The sequence below is a fragment of the Macaca nemestrina genome, chromosome 17 (assembly GCF_043159975.1).
Source record: "Macaca nemestrina isolate mMacNem1 chromosome 17, mMacNem.hap1, whole genome shotgun sequence".
NCBI lineage: Eukaryota > Metazoa > Chordata > Mammalia > Primates > Cercopithecidae > Macaca > Macaca nemestrina.
The window spans coordinates 35,089,057-35,106,505 of NC_092141.1; the positions used below are offsets into that span (position 1 = coordinate 35,089,057).

General features: G+C 47.3%; 1 protein-coding gene across 8 annotated transcripts in view; it reads right to left on the minus strand.

The window, feature by feature from the left end:
* The window catches only part of LOC105476408 (family with sequence similarity 222 member B), a 108,568-nt gene that overhangs the window by 85,033 nt on the left and 6,086 nt on the right, over positions 1-17,449 (minus strand). For 2 of the 8 annotated variants that reach the window (XM_011732393.2, XM_011732346.2), the window contains 2 exons: positions 13,031-13,255; positions 4,383-4,416 (listed from right to left, as the gene is read on the minus strand). The exons of 2 other annotated variants lie outside the window; for them this stretch is intronic. The gene's annotated coding sequence lies outside the window, so the exon portion shown is untranslated. Of the gene's footprint in view, positions 1-391; positions 537-4,382; positions 4,417-12,667; positions 12,788-13,030; positions 13,256-17,449 lie in introns of those variants that run through there. 4 more of the 8 variants (XM_011732402.2, XM_011732355.2, XM_071082577.1 and 1 more) reach the window with 3 other exon arrangements.

Here is a 17,449-nt window from a genome sequence, read left to right on the forward strand (position 1 = left end):
GAGTAGCTGGGACTATAGGCGCAAGCCACCATGCCTGGCTAATTTTTTGTATTTTTAGTAGAGATGAGGTTTCAATGTGTTAGCCAGGATGGTCTCAATCTCCTGACCTCGTAATCCACTCACCTTCGCCTCCCAAAGTGCTGGGATTACAGGTGTAAGTCACTTCGTCCAACCTCTTTATACATTTCTAATATGACCTGCATGTCTGATATATAATTGGCAAACATTTCTCCCAGTGTGTTGCTTATATTTTCATCTACTTGATAGTCTACTGTAAAGCAAAAGTTTTTAATTTTGATGAAATCCAATGTATCAAATTTTTATTTTATGGATCTTGCTTTTGGTGACATATCTAAGAACTCTTTGCCTAACTCAATGTAATAAGGATTACCTGTTATCTTCTTTTAAATCTCTTATAGTTTAGGCCGGGCATGGTGGCTAACACCTGTAGTCCCAGCACTGTGGAAGGCTGAGGTAAGCAGATGGCTTGAGTCCAGGAGTTTGAGACCAGTCTGGGCAACATGGCAAAACCCCACCTTTATTTAAAAAAAAAAAAAAAAAAAATTAAAATTAAAACAAAATAATAAAAAAATTTATAATTTTACAAATTACATTTAGGTGTAATTGTTGAGATGACTATTCTTTCTCCACTGAATTGCCCTTGCACCTTGGTCAAATATCAATAGCCATATTTAATAGTGTGAATCTGTTGTTTTTGTTTTTGTTTTTCTACGGAGTTTTTTTCCAGGAGTTTGAGCCACCGTGCCCGGCCAAAGTGTCTCCTTTTAAGTAGGGGTTAGCTTCCTAGATTTACTTAAAGAAAAAAACAATGCAGGGCCGGATGCAGTGGCTCACGCCTGTAATCCCAACACTTTGGGAGGCCGAGGCGGGCGGATCACAAGGTCAGGAGATTGAGACCATCCTGGCTAACAGAGTGAAACCCCGTCTCAACTAAAAATACAAAAAAATTAGCCAGGCATGGTGGCGGGCACCTGTAGTCCCAGCAGCTCGGGAAGCTGAGGCAGGAAAAAGGCATGAACCCGGGAGGCGGAGCTTGCAGTGAGCCGAGATCAGGCCACTGCACTCCAGCCTGGGCAACACGGCAAGACTCTGTCTCAAAAAAAAAAAGAAAAAAAGAAAGAAAAAAACGATGGAGGTATTAGAAGGATTAGAAATCTAACATCTATTTTTCAAGATTCTTGTTTTTAATTTTTTTTTTTTTTTTTTGAGACGGAGTCTCGCTCTGTCACCCAGGCTGCAGTGCAGTGGCACCATCTCGGCTCACTGCAAGCTCCGCCTCCGGGCTTCACGCCATTCTCCTGCCTCAACCTCCTGAGTAGCTGGGACTACAGGCGCCCGCCACCACGCCCAGCTAATTTTTTGTATTTTAAGTAGAGACAGGGTTTCACCATGTTAGCCAGGATGGTCTTGATCTCCTGACCTCGTGATCCGCCCGCCTTGGCCTCCCAAAGTGCAGGGATTACAGGCGTGAGCCACCACGCCCAGCTCAAGATTCTAATTTTTCACTTGCACAGCTGTTCTGAGATTTCCTGCAGTTGTCCAGAGGAAAAGAAAAATGTTGGCCGGGCGCGGTGGCTCAAGCCTGTAATCCCAGCACTTTGGGAGGCCGAGACGGGTGGATCACGAGGTCAGGAGATCGAGACCATCCTGGCTAACACAGTGAAACCCCGTCTCTACTAAAAAATACAAAAAAAAAAACTAGCCGGGCGAGGTGGCGGGCGCCTGTAGTCCCAGCTACTCCGGAGGCTGAGGCAGGAGAATGGCCTGAACCCGGGAGGCGGAGCTTGCAGTGAGCTGAGATCCGGCCACTGCACTCCAGCAAGGGGGACAGAGTGAGACTCCGTCTCAAAAAAAAAAAAAAAAAAAAAAGAAAAAAAAAAAAAAGAAAAATGTTTTATATAAAGATATGTATCATTCTTTAGTACAACAGAGTTGAAAACCCATTTTTCATAAAAGACAAGCTATTCATTCCAAACAGTGACAATAAAATGTTAAGCTTCTTGTACTTTACAAACAATGGTCCCTCTGCTGCCAATGATCTTCCTCTGACTCTTCACCTAAATCGTACTCATCCTTCAGGTCTTTGGACAATCCTCCATCCACAAGCCTTCCTTGATTCTCCCCAAATATGGGTTAAGGGTTAACATATTTTCATTACACTCTAAAGACCTCTATCATCACTCTTAACTCTGTGATTGAGAGTTAACTTGTTTCTCCCATCAGGACATAAACTCTAGGTGGGTATGAAGGAGAAAACACTAAATACTTATATTTTAGCTCCTAGCACAGACAGAGCAATACGTAAGTTTTTGTTCTTAATGACCAATTGCGCCGGGCACGGTGGCTCAAGCCTGTAATCCCAGCACTTTGGGAGGCCAAGACGGGCGGATCACGAGGTCAGGAGATCGAAATCATCCTGGCTAACACGATGAAACCCCATCTCTACTAAAAAGTACAAAAAACTAGCCAGGCAAGGTGGCGGGTGCCTGTAGTCCCAGCTACTCGGGAGGCTGAGGCAGGAGAATGGCGTGAACCCGGGAAGTGGAGCTTGCAGTGAGCTGAGATCCGGCCACTGCACTCCAGCCTGGGCAACAGAGCGAGACTCCGTCTCAAAAAAAAAAAAAAAAAAAAAAAAAGACCAATTGCTTTGAATAACAGCAAGAAGGGGGAGAAGTTGAAAACAGGATGTCCTACCTTGCAAACAAGCTATAAAAAGAATCCTCCAAAAAAGTGGAAAGTGATGCCAGTTAAAAAAGAAAGGCTGGGCACAGTGGCTCACACCTAAAATCCTAGCACTTTGGGAGGTTGAGGCAGGAGGATCACTTGAGGCCAGGATTTTGACAGCACCCTGAGCAACACAGTGAGACTCTGTTTCAATTAAAAAAAAAAAAAAGGGGGCCGGGCGCGGTGGCTCACGCCTGTAATCCCTGCACTTTGGGAGGCCGAGGCGGGCGGATCACGAGGTCAGTAGATCGAGACCATCCTGGCTAACACGGTGAAACCCCGTCTCTACTAAAATACAAAAAATTAGCCAGGCGCGGTGGCGGGCGCCTGTAGTCCCAGCTACTCCGGAGGCTGAGGCAGGAGAATGGCGCGAACCCGGGAGGCGGAGCTTGCAGTGAGCGGAGATGGTGCCACTGCACTCCAGCCTGGGCGACAGAGTGAAGACTCCGCCTCAAAAAAAAAAAAAAAAAAAAAAAAAAAAGGGAAAGGGGCCAGGCACAGTGGCTCAGGCCTGTAACCCCAGCACTTTGGGAGGCTGAGACAGGCGGATTACAAGGTCAGGAGTTCAAACCCAGGAAAGGGAGGTTGCAGTGAGCCGAGATCGCCCCACTGCACTCCAGCCTGGGCGACAGAGGCAGACTTCCTCTCAAAAAAAAAAAAAAAAAAGACAAGTTCCACTGGGCATGGTGGCTCACGCCTGTTATCCCAGCATTTTGGGAGGCCGAAGCAGGTGGATCACCTGAGGTCAGGAGTTTGAGACCACCCTGGCCAACATGGTGAAACCCCGTCTCTACTAAAAATACAAAAATTAGCTGGGCATGGTGGTGTGCGCTTGTAGTTCCAGTTACTTGGGAGAGGCAGGAGTATTGCTTGAATCCCAGAGACTAAGGTTGCAGTGAGCCAAGATCGTACCACTGTACTCCAGCCTGGGCGACAGAGTGACACTTTGTCTCAAAAAAAAAAAAAAAGTTCACGGAAAAAAAAAATTGAAAAATAAGGAAAAGGACTAGTACTGTACTATGAAGTAGTAGTTGTCATGCCACATTCCTGCAAGGCTAATCTCTCAAAGATATGAATGAACAACATATAAAGCAACTGAAGCTTGGACTCACAGGGTCATCAATCTGACTTTAACTACTAATATGTCAATGACTACTAAATCTGTATCTTCCTTCTGAACCTTTCTACTCAAGACCTATATATATATCCGGAAGCCTATTGGATTTGCTATTGGATTTCCCAGATACCTCAAATATTACACACCAAAATCAAACTTATTTCCCTCAAATGTAATACCCTCTTTTACTCTTGTATTCCCTAACTTGGTTAATGACATCACATTCCACTTAATTGTCCAAGCCAGCAATTTCAACTCCATCGTTGACAACTCCTTCTTCTCTACCTATTCCCCAATATAAAGTCAATGAGATCCTTTTAGTTACTCTCCTAAAAAGTTCTTCAATCTGTCTACAATTCCACCATGACTACTGTGCCTGATATCTTCAATATCTCTCAAGTCATCACACCAGTCTCCCAACCAACTAGTCTCCCTACAATCAATTGTGCCTTTTAAAATCTAACTTCTACACTGTCAACAGTTACTTCTACTTAAATAGTGATCTAAACATGTTCCTTACCTGGTTTAAAAACTCTTCCATGACTCCTCAGCACCTACAAAATAAAATTCAGACCCCTTACTAAGGTCACCCATAACTGGAATCCAACCCATCTCTCACCTCACTTCCTTCTATTCCTTCCTCATACCCCATGATCTTGCCACATTAAACTAGTCCACATGTCCATACTTCTTGCACATCTGTATCTTTGTACAAGCTATTTTTCTCACTTCAAACAGTCACTTTTCCAATCCTTTTTTTGGCTGACTCAGCCAAATCGTATTCCTCCTTCAAGACCCAACTGACTCTCTAGGAAGTCTTCTCTAACTTTCCCCTCCCACTACAAGGCAGAGCTAATGTTCCCATAGCACTTAGTACAGATCTCTATTACAGCACTTATTGTACTGACTCAGAACTATTTATGTGCTGGTCTCTAATTAAAATGTGGCTGCTCTTTACAACTAATTGATACAACAAGTTACAAATTTCTTTGTTGCTTCTTCTTTCCCACTGCTTCACTTGGCTAGCCTTAAAAACAAAAAAAAAGGCTGGGTGTGGTGGCTCACGCCTGTAATCCCAGAACTTTGGGAGGCTAAGGCGGGCGGATCACGAGGTCAGGAGATCGAGACCATCCTGGCTAACACGGTGAAACCCTGTCTCTACTAAAAATACAAAAGATTAGCCAGGCCTGATGGCGGGCACCTGTAGTCCCAGCTACTTGGGAAGCTGAGGAAGGAGAATGGCGTGAACCCGGGAGGCGGACCTTGCAGTGAGCCGAGATCGCGCCACTGCACTCCAGCGTGGGTGACAGAGCAAGACTCCGTCTCAAAAAAAACAAAAAACAAAAAACAAAAGGTGAACTCTTTTTCTTTTTTTTTTTCTGAGATGGAGTCTCACCCTGTCTAGGCTGGCGTGCAATAGCGCGACCTTGGCTCACTGCAACCTCCACCTCCCAGGTTGAAGCGATTCTCCTTCCTCAGCCTCCTGAGCAGCTGGGATTACAGCTGCCTGCCACTAAGCTCAGCTAATTTTTGCTTTTTGTTTTCTGGGATTTTTTTTGAGATGGAGTCTTGCTCTATCGCCCAGGCTGGAGTGCAGTGGCGCGATCTCAGCTCACTGCAACTTTCACCTCCCGGATTCAAGGAATTCTCAATCCCAGCCTCCCAAGTAGCTGGGATTACAGGCGCCTGCCACCACGCCCAGCTAATTTTTATATTTTTAGTAGAGACGGGGTTTCACCATCTTGGCCAGGATGGTATTGAACTCCTGACCTCGTGATCTGCCCACCTCGGCCTCCCAAATTGCTGGAATTACAGGTGTGAGCCACTGCATCCGGCCAACAGTGAACACTTTAAAAATGATTTTGTCATTAATATTTTAATTCCCTCCCAGCGCCTAGCACAAGATATAACACACGATAGACACTTAAATATTTGCTGAAGTTGATTGCTGAAAGGATCAACTCCAACATTTTTCAACGAGGCCACAGAACCCACAAAGCTTATGATTCAAGCCTAGTTATGGCTTACTGGTAGAAAAAAAGACATTACACAAATTCGCAAATTGATACTTATGTTGTTTCTAGATTTGCATATTTTTCCCAACTAGTTTCAGGGTCAGTTCCCAGAAAATTGGTAACCAAGTAAATCTTTTAAACAAAACACTTATTTTTGTTGTTGTTTTAAATAGGGTCTCACTCTGTCTCCCAGGCTGGAGTGCAATAGCGTGATTACAGCTCGGATTACTGCTCACTGCATCCTTGATCTCTTGGACTCAAGTGATCCTACCACCTCAGCCTCCCAAGTAGCTGGGACTATAGGTACATGCCACCACACCCAGCTCATTTTTAATTTTTTGTAAAGGGAGGGTTTCACCATATTACCCAGGCTGGTCTGGAACTCCTGGGCTCAAGTGATCCTCCTCCTAGGCCTCCCAAAGTGCTGATATTACAGGCATGAACCACCATGCAGACCAAAATCACTTCTTATTTTTATTTATTTTATTTTTTTCAGAGTCTCCCTCTGTTGTTGCCCAGGCTGGAGTGCAGTGGCGTGATCTCTGCTCACTGCGACCTCCGCCTCCTGTCTTTAAGCGATAAGCAAGTCTCCTGCTCAGCCTCTCGGATAGCTGGGATTACAGGCGTCCACCACCATGCCCAACTAATTTTTGTATTTTTAGTAGAGATGGGGTTTCACCATATTGGCCAGGCTGGTCTCGAACTCCTGACCTTGTGACCCACCCGCCTCGGCCTCCCAAAGTGCTGGGATCACAGGCGTAATCCACCGTACCTGGCCCTAAATCACTTCTTAAACGACCTGTATTTTCCCATGAAATAGTATGATCCAGTGTTGTACCAAACCACCATTTAATAATTGAGCCAGCACACACCTGTAATCCCAGCACTTTGGGAGGCCGCAAGGTGGGCTTGTAGCAGGACAAGGTGCAGACAAAACCCCTCAGACACCGAATTAAAGAAGGAAGGGCTTTATTTGGCCGGGAGCTTTGGCAAGACTCACGTCTCCAACAACTGAGCTCCCCAAGTGAGCAATTCCTGTCCCTTTTATGGGCTCACAACTCTAAGGGGGTCTGCGTGAGGGGGTCATGATCAATTGAACAAGCAGGGGGTAAGTGACTCTGGGCTGCATACACCAGTAATTAGAACAGGACGGCCGGGCGCGGTGGCTCAAGCCTGTAATCCCAGCACTTTGGGAGGCCAAGACGGGCGGATCACGAGGTCAGGAGATCGAGACCATCCTGGCTAACACGGTGAAACCCCGTCTCTACTAAAAAAATACAAAAAACTAGCCAGGCGAGGTGGTGAGCGCCTGTAGTCCCAGCTACTCGGGAGGCTGAGGCAGGAGAATGGCGTGAACCCACAAGGCGGAGCTTGCAGTGAGCTGAGATCCGGCCACTGCACTCCAGCCTGGGCAACAGAGCGAGACTCCGTCTCAAAAAAAAAAAAAAAAAAAAAAAGAACAGGACAGGGATTTTCACAGTGCTTTTCTATACAATGTCTGTAATCTATAGATAACATAACCTATTAGGTCAGGGGTAGATCTTTAACTACCAGGTCCAGGGTGTGGCGCCGGGCTGTCTGCTTGTGGATTTCATTTCTGCCTTTTAGTTTTTACTTCTTCTTTCTTTGGAGGCAGAAATTGGGCATAAGACAATATAAGGGGTGGTCTCCTCCCTTAGGCTGATCACCTGAGGTCAGGAGTTCGAGACCAGCCAGGCCAACATGGCAAAACCCCATCTCTACTAAAGTACAAAAATTAGCCAGGCATCGTGGCGGGCACCTGTAACCCCAGCTGCTCAGGAGGCTGAGGCAGGAGAAGCTTGAACCCAGACGGCAGAGGTTGCAGTGAGCCGAGATTGCGCCCCTGCGCTCCAGCCTGGGCGACAAGAGTGAGACTCCATCTCAAAAAGTAAATAAATAAATAAATAAAAATTAAAACAAAAATTGAACCAGCAAAGCAGATTACTTATTTCCCTCCTTGTATTAAATGCATCTTTAATAAAGAAAAGTTAGTATTTTTCTTGTTAAATTGTAGTCCTTTTCACTATAAGTCACAGAGCTTTGACAGGGAAACAATCAAGACCTTGAGAGGTAATAAGACAGAAGTAGATATTAAATACTTCTTTTTATTTTGTTTTGTTTTTTGTTTTTTGAGACGGAGTCTCACTCGCTCTGTCGCCCATGCTAGAGTGCCGTGGCACGAGCTTGGCTCATTACCACCTCCACCTCCTGGATTCAAACGATTCTCCTGCCTCAGCCTCCCAAGTAACTGGGATTACATGTGACCACCACCATGCCCAGCTAATCTTTGTATTTTTAGTAGAGACAGGGTTTCACCATGTTGACCAGGCTGGTTTCAAACTCCTGACCTCAAATGATCCACCCACCTCAGCCTCCCAAAGTGCTAGGATTACAGCAGTGAGCCAACATGCTCGACCAATAATTTTGTTTTTAAACATAATGTTTTTAGGCCGGGTGCAGTGGCTCACGCCTGTAATCCCAACACTCTGGGAGGCAGAGGCGGGTGGATCATTTCAGATCAGGAGTTCGAGACCAACCTGGCCAGCATGGTGAAACCCCATTTCTACTTAAAATGCAAAAATTAGCCAGGTGGTTAGTGCCGTGCCTGTAATCTCAGCAATTCAGGAGGCTGAGGCAGGAGAACTGCTTGAGCCTGGGAGGCGGAGGTTGCAGTGAGTTGAGATGACACCACTGCACTCCAGTCTGGGCGACAGAGTGAGACCTTGTCTCAAAAAAATAACAAATTAATAAATAGAATTAAAAAAAAAAAAAAAAGATTTTCAGCTGGGCGTGGTGGCTCACACCTGTAATTCCAGCACTTTGGGAAGCCAAGGCAGGCAGATCGCCTGAGGTCGGGAGTTCGAGACTAGCCTGGCCAACATGGTGAAATCCCATCTTTACTAAAAATACAAAAATTAGCCAGGTGTGGTGGCGTGCGCCTGTAATCCCAGCTACTCGAGAGGCTGAGGCCAGAGAATCACTTGAACCCAGGAGGCAGACGTTGCAATGAGCTGAGATCTCGCCACTGCACTCCACCCAGGGCAACAGAGTGAACCTCGGTATCAAAAAAATAGAATAAAACAAGGCAGGGCATGTTGGCTCACACCTATAATCCCAGCACTTTGGGAGGCCGAAGCGGGCGGATCACGAGGTCAGGAGATCAAGACCATCCTGGCTAACACAATGAAACCCCGTCTCTACTACAAATACCAAAAGAAATTAGCCAGGCATGGTGGCGGGCGCCTGTAGTCCCAGCTGCTCGGGAGGCTGAGGCAGGAGAATGGCGAGAACCCGGGAGGCGGAGCTTGCAGTGAGCTGAGATCGCGCCACTGCACTCCAGCCTGTGCGACAGAGCAAGACTCCGTCTCAAAATATTAAAAAAATAATAATAAGAAGCAGCCAGTAAATATTTCTTTTAGCCCCTGCTATGTCAGAGATTCACAGGAAGTCCTTAAATCTCCAAAGCTCCTGTCCCACTTTGGAAAAACTTCTCACACAACAGGCAATCAAGATACTAGTCCACCCCTTTTTCTTTCCCAGGGGAAGAAATCCTCATTTTGTAAGGTCATTTACTGCATAAAAGTAACCACAAATACAAAAGAGAATAGAAGGAGAGGAGGACAGGAAATTCTCATCACAGCTGAACAAACCTCTATTATTTTAACGTAACATGGGTGGCATTTATGGGCTTATTTGAACTGATGGAAATTTCCAGTAGGGGTAAAAATGCATTACCAACATTAAAAATAAATGTCCAACTATTAAAAAATAAAATAAGATGGCTAGGCCAGCTTCAACACTTTATACTCTACTTAATGTAGAACATTTTATACTCTACTCCATGTAGTAGTCAAAGATGGAATAAATTTTTGTAATGACCCATCACAATAGTAACAAATGCTTTCTTTTTAAAACCATTATCTTAAAGAAAGAAAAGTGAAACACATTTTACCAGAAGTTAAAAACAACCAGGTTCATTTTCCCCATTCCTATAAAATAATACACTCCTCTTATTTGTGAATCTCCAAGAACCTAGTATAGCCCCTCCCTACCTTTACTCAGGTAAAAGACAAATCACTCATTGATTTCCAAAAGGCCTTGACAGTTCAAGGTCTCAATCCTCAGAGCCAGCAAAGCTGAAGCGTCTATGTCCTTTTAAAAGGAGTCTGAATCTCTATTTTAGAAACCATTTTCTCGCTGGGCTTGGTAGCTTACGCCTGTGATCCCAGCACTTTGGGAGGCGGAGGCAGGCGGATCACCCGAGGGCAGGAGTTCGAGACCAGCCTGACCAAAATGGCGAAACCCCATCTCTACCAAAAATACAAAAACTAGCCAGGCATGGTGGTGGGCGCCTGTAATCGCAACTACTTGCAGGCTGAGGCAGGAGAATCGCTTGAACCCGGGAAGTGGAGGTTGCACGCAGCCAAGATTGCGCCACTGCAGTCCAGCCTGGGCGACAGAGTGAGACTCTGTGTCAAAAAATAAATAAATAAGCTGGGCGCGGTGGCTCACGTCTGTAATCCCAGCACTTTGGGAGGCCGAGGCGGGTGGATCACGAGGTCAGGAAATTGAGACCATCCTGGCTAACACGGTGAAACCCCGTCTCTACTAAAAATACAAAAACTTAGCCGGGTGCGGTGGCGGGCACCTGTAGTCCCAGCTACATGGGAGCCTGAGGCAGGAGAATGGCATGAACCCGGGAGGAGGAGCTTGCAGTGAGCCGAGATTGCGCCACTGCATTCCAGCCTGGGCGACAGAGCGAGACTCCGTCTCAAAATAAATAAATAAATAAATAAAATAAAATAAAATAAAATAAAAAGAACCCATTTTCTCTCTCCATAAACACATAGTTTGACTGTCCTCTGCTTTGTCTACATTAAAAAACAACGTCTCAGGAGTGTTTCTTCAGCCTCTCAGGAAAACCAGACACCTCTTAGGTTCCTCTTCTGAGATATTCCACCTGGGAGATCCCACTGATAAGCAGGGTAACAAAAAGTAGAGTTAGAGGGCTGCTGTATGCATATCTGACCTCCAAAATAGAGACAGGTCCCCAGAGCAGCCAGAAACTCCTTTGCAAAGGAAAACTTTTTATAATTTAAAAATAATAAAATGGGCCAGGCGCAGTGGTTCACACCTGTAATCCCAGCACTTTGGGAGGCTGGGGGGGGGGGGGGTGCAGATCACCTGAGGTCAGAAGTTCAAGACCAGCCTGGCCGGCAATGGCGAAACCCTGACTATACTAAAAAAAATGCAAAAATTAGCCAGGTATGGTGGCGCGTGCCTGTAATCCCAGCTACTAGGGAGGTTGAGGCAGGAGAATTGCTTGAACCCAGGAGGCGGAGGTTGCCGTAAGCCAAGTTCACACCACTGCCCTCCAGCCTGGGCGAGAGAGCAAGACTCCTTTCCCCACCTCAAAAAAAAATTATAATAAAATAAAATGAAAATAAAGATAACAAAATAGCCAGGCACAGTGGCTCACGCCTGTAATCCCAGCACTTTGGGAGGCCGAGGTGGGTGGATCACCTGAGGTGAGGAAATCAAAACCAGCCTGGCCAACATGGTGAAACCCCATCTCTACTAAAACTACAAAAATTAGCCAGGCATGGTGGTGAGCATCTGTAATCCCAGCTACTCGGGAGGCTGAGGCAGGAGAATGGCTTGAACCTGGGAGGTGGAGGTTGTTGCGAGCCAAGATGACACCACTGCAGTCCAGCTTGGTGACAGAGTGTGACAGAGCAAGACTCTGTCTCAAAAATAAAATAAAACAAACAAATTGTATTTTCACATCCCTCACTGGGCAGCCCTCCCAGCTTGTCTCAAACTAGTTTTCACAACTCTTTTTTTTTTTTCCAGACAGAGTCTCGCACTGTTGCCCAGACTAGAGTGCAAATGGCGCTATCTCAGTTCACCGCAACCTCCGCCTAACAGGTTCAAGTGATTCCCCTGCCTCAGCCTCCCAAGTAGCTGGGATTACAGGCACCCGCCACCACACCCGGTTAATTTTTTGTATTTTTAGTAGAGACGGCATTTCACTATGTTGGCCGGGCTGGTCTCGAACTTCTGACCTCATGATCTGACCGCCTCAGCCTCCCAAAGTGCTCGGATTACAGGCATGAGCCACCGAGCTCGGCCTTTTCTCAACTCTTTAAAGCACGTTAGTGCCAACTATATTACAAGGCAACCTGAGTTAGCTATGTTCAGTAAGTATTTTAACAGATTGGCCCTCCATCCTTTTGGGTGAGGAGCTGCACACCGTTTGTAAAAACGCCAAAGAGTACGGTATTTTTCCTACAGAAGTCTGATGGCTAATTCGTCACATTACAGAACTGGTAGTTCTGCACATGATCTGCTATGCCCATACAGAAAACACGTATGTGTCTACTGAGGTTTTACAAACAATATGCTTCTTACCTTAACAGAGAAATCAGTCATTCCATTAACAATGGTAAGGTCTAACTTCCAGTATATTGTTGGTGACACATTAACATCAGCATAGTACTTACAATTCACAATTTGCATAAACAATCTCAATTACATAGGTGATGCTTGCAATAGCCCGTTTGAAGCATGACATCTTCCTGGTGTTCAGAAAGGTTAAGTGGGACCTGCTCAAGGTTACCTAGCAGCTTTATCAATGGTGGACTTCCTTTCGAACCTGCCTGACTCTAAGCCCCTACACCTCTTTTCCCTAGACCCCTCCCAGCTTTCAAAAGAGGGCTCCCGACTCCCATCCTCTACCCAGACCAGCCTATTACTCCAGGATACCGACCCTTCCTCTGCCTGGTTCAGAGGTGGCTTCTTCAGCTCCAACAGAGCTTTCATCCTCTACCACCCTCCCCTCGCGATCATTCTCTGAAATAAGCGGAAAAGAAGAGGCGACCAAAAGCTCCTGGAGGAAGGGATGATACAAATGGGCTGCTTCACTCCACAGCACGCAAACCCTTCCCATTCCACCAACCTGTCTAGCTCTGCGGCCACCTGTGTCCCAAATTCTCCCATCATCACCTCAAACTGTACCTCCCCCACGCCCTTCCGTCTCCCACAGTCAGAGCCCACCCCACAAAGTCATGTATCCTTCCGCCAAGTTACCCTCTTCCCACGCGTTGTCCACTCCCCCTCCACCACTACTCACGGTCGGTGACTGGGCCCGGCCCTCATGGCTGCTCCTTTGCCGCCCGCCGCCACCACTTCGCCAGGTCCCGGCCCCTCAGTCACCGGCGCCGCTGTCGGGACTAGCAGGAGCCGCTCCTGCGCCTGCGCAGCGTGGAGCGCCTGGGCCCTTTCAGGCCGCACGCGCCTGCGCAGCCCCTGCCGGGGGCGTCTTCCTCAGTGCCTGATGGTTTCGACCCCTGGGTCTCTAGTGGACATGAAACTGGCCTTGAAGAATTCTGAGGCTTAGAGAATCTGGCGGCTGCCGCAGGGTACGCCTCTGGAGTACTGTGCCTAGGTTAGTAAACTCTTGGATCGCGCTTCCCCAAGGAGCCACACACTTACTGGCCCTTCCAGAATTCTGCATCCTACTTGCACTTAAAGGCCTGAATTCAGGTGCTCTGAGGTGACCACTGATGATAAATTTGGGGTTTTTTTGTTTGTTTGGTTTTTGTTTTTTTTTTTTTTGAGACGAAGTTTCGCTCTTGTCCAGGCTGGAGTGCAATGGCGCGATCTCGGCTTACAGCAACCTCTGCCTCCCGGGTTCAAGCGATTCTCCTGCCTCAGCCTCCCGAGTAGCTGGGATTACAGGCATGCGCCACCACGCCCACCTAATTTTGTATTTTTAGTAGAGACAGGTTTTATCATGTTGGTCAGGCTGGTTTCCAACTCCCAACCTCAGATGATCCGCCCGCCTTGGCCTTCCAAAGTGCTGGGATTACAAGCATGAGCCACTGCACCCGGCCTGGGTCTTTTTTTTTTTTTTTTTTTTTTTTTTTTTTTTTGAGACGGAGTTTCGCTTTTGTTGCCCAGGCTGGAGTGCAGTGGCGCGATCTCAGCTCGTTGCAACCTCCGCCTCCCGGGTTCAAACGATTCTTCTGCCTCAGCCTCCTGAGTAGCTGGGATTACAGGCTTACGCCACCACACCCGGCTAATTTTTGTATTTTTAGTAGAAACGGGGTTTCACCATGTTGGCCAGGCTGGTCTCGAACTCCTGACCTCAAATGATTCGCCCGTCCCGGCCTCCCAAAGTGCTGGGATTACAGGCGTAAGCCACCATGCTTGGTCAAATTTGGGTCTCTTTCAAGAAGATGATCGTGTCTAGAATGTATCAGGAGTAATTATGTAAAGGCAGCTTTCCCATCCTAGAATACGCTACTAGCCAGGAGGTGCAATGAAGTCCTGGGGACCTTGTCAAAAGGAGGTGACCTCACCTAGAATGCACTGGGGACACCGCTAAGTTCAGTACGTTTATCAAGCACATGCTGTTTATTGGACAGAAATGTTCCAGGCATGGCGTGTGTGCTATTGAGAAATTTGCAGGCAAATAGTCCCCTACTTTCCAGCTCTCACTGTGAGCCTGGCCCTTTTTCAAACTGGGAAAGGAAAACCAGACCTTTAGTCCAGTGAGGCCCAACTGTCAGTCCCTAGACTACAGTCCCTAGACTACTGTGCTGCTTTGGCATAGCCTGACAAGAGACTAAGCTCAACTGAGTCCTGAGAATTCAACAAAACAGACTTGAAAGCAGCAGGCAATGAACAGCAACCAAAGGGAAGAGGAGGTACAAGACTAAAGTCTCTCCTCATCACGGCTCTATTTTCACTCTCAACTCCAGCGCTGGTCTCCTCTCTTCAGAGTTTGGACACATAAGGCCCAAGATATAACGTAAGGAGGTAAAAGAGAAGAAAAAAAGATGACAAGTTGAGTGCTCAGTGAGGAATGTTAAAAAAATAAAAATAAAGCTGGGCATAATAACTCATGCTTGTAATCCCAACATTTTGGGAGACCAGATTGGGAGGATTGCTTGAGCCCAGCAGTTAGAGACCAGCCTGGGCAACATAGGGAGACCTACCTCTACAAAAAATTTTAAAAATAGTGGCCAGGCAAGGTTGCTCATGCCTGTAAGCCCAGCACATTGGTAGGGTGAGGCAGGCGGATCAGCTGAGGCCAAGAGTTCCAGACCAGCCTGGCCATCAAGGTGAAAACCTGTCTCTATTGAAAAAATACGGCCGGGCGCGGTGGCTCAAGCCTGTAATCCCAGCACTTTGGGAGGCCGAGACGGGCGGATCACAGGTCAGGAGATCGAGACCATCCTGGCTAACCCGGTGAAACCCCGTCGCTACCAAAAAATACAAAAAACTAGCCGGGCGAGGTGGTGGGCACCTGTAGTCCCAGCTACTCCGGAGGCTGAGGCAGGAGATGGCGTGAACCCGGGAGGCGGAGCTTGCAGTGAGCTGAGATCCGGCCACTGCACTCCAGCCTGGGCGATGGAGCGAGACTCTGTCTCAAAAAAAAAAAAAAAAAGAAAAGAAAAGAAAAGAAAAAAAGAAAAAATACAAAAACTTATCCAGGCATGGTGGTGGGCACCTGTAGTCCCAGCTACTCAGGAGGCTGAGGCACGAGAATCGCTTGAACCCAGGAAGGGAGGTTGCAATGAGCCGAGATCGCACCACTGCACTCCAGCCTGGATAACAGAGTGAGACTCCATTTCAATTAAAAAAATAAATAGGGCCGGGCACAGTGGCTCACATCTTTAATCCCAGCACTTTGGGAGGCCAAGGCAGGTGGATCACGAGGTCAGGAGATCGAGACCATCCTGGCTAACACAGTGAAACCCCCTCTCTACTAAAAATACAAAAAAATTAGCTGGGCGTGGTGGTGGGTGCCTGTAATCCCACCTACTCGGGAGGCTAAGGCAGGAGAATGGAGTGAAGCCAGAGGCAGAACTTGCAGTGAGCCGAGATGGTGCCACTGCACTCCAGCCTGGGCGATAGAGCGAGACTCCATCTCAAAAAAAAAAAAAAAAAAAAAATTAGCTGGGCGTGGTGGTGGGCGCCTGTAGTCCCAGCTACAGGGGAGGCCTAGGGAAGAGAATGGGGTGAACCCGGGAGGCGGAGCTTGCAGTGAGCCGAGATTGCGCTACTGCACTCCAGCCTGGGCGACAGAGCCAGACTCCGTCTCAAAAAAAAAAAAAAAGGAAAAAAAGAAAAAATAAATAAATAGGCCGGGCACAGTAGCTCATCCCTGTAATCCCAGCACTTTGGGAAGCCGAGGTGGGCAGATCATGAGGTCAGGAGATTGAGACCATTCTGGCTAACACGGTGAAACCCCATCTCTACTAAAAATACAAAAAATAAGCCCGGCGTGGTGGCATGTGCCTGTAGTCCCAGCTACTTGGGAGGCTGAGGCAGGAGAATGGGGTGAACCCAGGAGGCGGGGGTTGCAGTGAGCCGAGATCATGCCACTGCACTCCAGCCTGGAGGACAGAGGGAGATTGTGTCTCAAAAAATAATAATAATAATAGATAAATAAAAATAAAAATTAAGGCTGGGCATGGTGGCTCACGCCTGTAATATCAGCACATTGGGAGGCCGAGCAGGGGCAGATCACCTGAGGTCGGGAGTTCCAGACCAGCCTGATCAACATGGAGAAACCCCATCTCAACTAAAAATACAAAATTAGCCAGGCATGGTGTCACATACCTGTAATCCCAGTTACTCAGGAGGCTGAGGCAGGAGAATCGCTTGAACCTGGGAGGTGGAGGTTGCAGTGAGCCAAGATCGTGCCATTGCACTCCATCCTGGGCAACAAGAGCAAAACTCCGTCTCAAAAAAAAAAAAAATAATAACTGGGCGTGGTGGCTCATGCCTGTAATCCCAGCTACTTGGGAAGCTGAGGCAGGAGAATTGCCTGAACCCAGGAGGAGGAGGTTGCAGTGGACCAAGATGGCACCACTGCACTCCAACCTGGGTGACAGAGTGAGACTCCCTCTCAAAATACATAAATAAATAGGCTGGGTGTGGTTGCTCACACCTGTAATCCCAGCACTTTGGGAGGCTGAGGTGGGCAGATCACCTGAGGTCAGGAGTACAAGACCAGCCTGGTGAATATGGTGAAACCCCATCTCTACAAAAATACAAAATTTAGCCAGGCATGATGTTGGATGCCTGTAATCCCAGCTACTCAGGGGGCTGAGGTGGGAAAATCAATTGAACCCAGGAGGTGGAGGTTGTAGTGAGCCGAGATTGCGTCACTGCAATCCAGCCTGGGTGACAGAGCAAGGCACTGTCTCAAAAAGAAAAATAAATAAATAAATAAATAAGGGCCAGGTGTGGTGACTCACGCCTGAATCCCAGCATTTTGGGAGGCCGAGGTGGGCGGATCACGAGGTCAGGAGTTCGAGACCAGCCTGACCAACATGGTGAAACCCCCGTCTCTACCAAAAATACAAAAATTAGCCGGATGTAGTGGTGCACACCTGTGGTCCCAGCTACTTGGGAGGCTGAGGTGGGAGAATCACTTGAACTCTGGAGGCAGAGGTTGCAGTGAGCCTAGACTACACTCCACTACACTCCAGCCCAGGCAACAGAGTGAGACTGTGTCTCAAAAAAATTATTTTAA